The following is a 3506-nucleotide window of genomic DNA, read 5'->3' as shown; positions in this document are numbered from 1 at the left end:
GATGGCATATAACTTAAGTACACATTGTCGTAGGCCGATGAAACCGCGTGCAATAGCTTCGTCTCGTCGAACTACACGAGTGCAATGCGCGAAGTTTGCGTGAGAACGATTTGTCTTCGAGAAAAAGTCGATTATACATATGCGTTTTTACGACATCGAGGGAATCACTTTTTTTTGGCTGCACCTAGACAAAATCTGGCATCATATTCGGTTTCAGCACGTCGAATAACCAAGGAAACTGATGCAACATCGTATTCTTCGCGACCACAGCTGACGAAAAACTCAATCATAGAAGTTGATATTCGTGTTCGATATGATGGCATATAACTTAAGTACACATTGTGGTAGGCCGATGAAACCGCCTGCAATAGCTTCGTCTCGTCGAACTACACGAGTGCAATGCGCGAAGTTTGCGTGAGAACGATTTGTCTCCGAGAAAAAGTCGATTATACATATGCGTTTTTACGACATCGTGGGAATCACTTTTTTTTGGCTGCACCTAGACAAAATCTGGCATCATATTCGGTTTCAGCACAACGAATAACCAAGGAAACTGATGCAACATCGTTTTCTTCGCGACCACAGCTCACGAAAAACTCAATCATAGAAGTTGATATTCGTGTTCGATATGATGGCATATAACTTAAGTACACATTGTCGTAGGCCGATGAAACCGCGTGCAATAGCTTCGTCTCGTCGAACTACACGAGTGCAATGCGCGAAGTTTGCGTGAGAACGATTTGTCTTCGAGAAAAAGTCGATTATACATATGCGTTTTTACGACATCGTGGGAATCACTTTTTTTTGGCTGCACCTAGACAAAATCTGGCATCATATTCGGTTTCAGCACGTCGAATAACCAAGGAAACTGATGCAACATCGTTTTCTTCGCGACCACAGCTCACGAAAAACTCAATCATAGAAGTTGATATTCGTGTTCGATATGATGGCATATAACTTAAGTACACATTGTCGTAGGCCGATGAAACCGCGTGCAATAGCTTCGTCTCGTCGAACTACACGAGTGCAATGCGCGAAGTTTGCGTGAGAACGATTTGTCTTCGCGAAAAAGTCGATTAAACATCTGCGTTTTTACGACATCGTGGGAATCACTTTTTTTTGGCTGCACCTAGACAAAATCTGGCATCATATTCGGTTTCAGCACGTCGAATAACCAAGGAAACTGATACAACATCGTTTTCTTCGCGACCACAGCTCACGAAAAACTCAATCATAGAAGTTGATATTCGTGTTCGATATGATGGCATATAACTTAAGTACACATTGTCGTAGGCCGATGAAACCGCGTGCAATAGCTTCGTCTCGTCGAACTACACGAGTGCAATGCGCGAAGTTTGCGTGAGAACGATTTGTCTTCGAGAAAAAGTCGATTATACATATGCGTTTTTACGACATCGTGGGAATCACTTTTTTTTGGCTGCACCTAGACAAAATCTGGCATCATATTCGGTTTCAGCACGTCGAATAACCAAGGAAACTGATGCAACATCGTTTTCTTCGCGACCACAGCTCACGAAAAACTCAATCATAGAAGTTGATATTCGTGTTCGATATGATGGCATATAACTTAAGTACACATTGTCGTAGGCCGATGAAACCGCGTGCAATAGCTTCGTCTCGTCGAACTACACGAGTGCAATGCGCGAAGTTTGCGTGAGAACGATTTGTCTTCGAGAAAAAGTCGATTATACATATGCGTTTTTACGACATCGTGGGAATCACTTTTTTTTGGCTGCACCTAGACAAAATCTGGCATCATATTCGGTTTCAGCACGTCGAATAACCAAGGAAACTGATGCAACATCGTTTTCTTCGCGACCACAGCTCACGAAAAACTCAATCATAGAAGTTGATATTCGTGTTCGATATGATGGCATATAACTTAAATACACATTGTCATAGGCCGATGAAACCGCGTGCAATAGCTTCGTCTCGTCGAACTACACGAGTGCAATGCGCAAAGTTTGTGTGAGAACGATTTGTCCTCGAGAAAAAGTCGATTATGCATATGCGTTTTTACGACATCGTGGGAATCACTTTTTTTTGGCTGCACCTAGACAAAATCTGGCATCATATTCGGTTTCAGCACGTCGAATAACCAAGGAAACTGATGCAACATCGTATTCTTCGCGACCACAGCTCACGAAAAACTCAATCATAGAAGTTGATATTCCTGTTCGATATGATGGCATATAACTTAAGTACACATTGTGGTAGGCCGATGAAACCGCGTGCAATAGCTTCGCCTCGTCGAACTACACGAGTGCAATGCGCGAAGTTTGCGTGAGAACGATTTGTCTTCGAGAAAAAGTCGATTATACATATGCGTTTTTACGACATCGTGGGAATCACTTTTTTTTGGCTGCACCTAGACAAAATCTGGCATCATATTCGGTTTCAGCACGTCGAATAACCAAGGAAAATGATGCAACATCGTTTTCTTCGCGACCACAGCTCACGAAAAACTCAATCATAGAAGTTGATATTCGTGTTCGATATGATGGCATATAACTTAAGTACACATTGTGGTAGGCCGATGAAACCGCGTGCAATAGCTTCGCCTCGTCGAACTACACGAGTGCAATGCGCGAAGTTTGCGTGAGAACGATTTGTCTTCGAGAAAAAGTCGATTATACATATGCGTTTTTACGACATCGTGGGAATCACTTTTTTTTGGCTGCACCTAGACAAAATCTGGCATCATATTCGGTTTCAGCACGTCGAATAACCAAGGAAAATGATGCAACATCGTTTTCTTCGCGACCACAGCTCACGAAAAACTCAATCATAGAAGTTGATATTCGTGTTCGATATGATGGCATATAACTTAAGTACACATTGTGGTAGGCCGATGAAACCGCGTGCAATAGCTTCGTCTCGTCGAACTACACGAGTGCAATGCGGCAAGTTTGCGTGAGAACGATTTGTCTTCGAGAAAAAGTCGATTATACATATGCGTTTTTACGACATCGTGGGAATCACTTTTTTTTGGCTGCACCTAGACAAAATCTGGCATCATATTCGGTTTCAGCACGTCGAATAACCAAGGAAACTGATGCAACATCGTATTCTTCGCGACCACAGCTCACGAAAAACTCAATCATAGAAGTTGATATTCGTGTTCGATATGATGGCATATAACTTAAGTACACATTGTGGTAGGCCGATGAAACCGCGTGCAATAGCTTCGCCTCGTCGAACTACACGAGTGCAATGCGCGAAGTTTGCGTGAGAACGATTTGTCTTCGAGAAAAAGTCGATTATACATATGCGTTTTTACGACATCGTGGGAATCACTTTTTTTTGGCTGCACCTAGACAAAATCTGGCATCATATTCGGTTTCAGCACGTCGAATAACCAAGGAAACTGATGCAACATCGTTTTCTTCGCGACCACAGCTCACGAAAAACTCAATCATAGAAGTTGATATTCGTGTTCGATATGATGGCATATAACTTAAGTACACATTGTCGTAGGCCGATGA

The sequence above is a fragment of the Diachasmimorpha longicaudata genome, unplaced genomic scaffold (assembly GCF_034640455.1).
Source record: "Diachasmimorpha longicaudata isolate KC_UGA_2023 unplaced genomic scaffold, iyDiaLong2 ctg00000067.1, whole genome shotgun sequence".
In the NCBI taxonomy this organism is placed as follows: domain Eukaryota; kingdom Metazoa; phylum Arthropoda; class Insecta; order Hymenoptera; family Braconidae; genus Diachasmimorpha; species Diachasmimorpha longicaudata.
The sequence above is the reverse complement of the archived record's forward strand: the minus strand, read 5'-3'. Positions refer to the sequence as shown.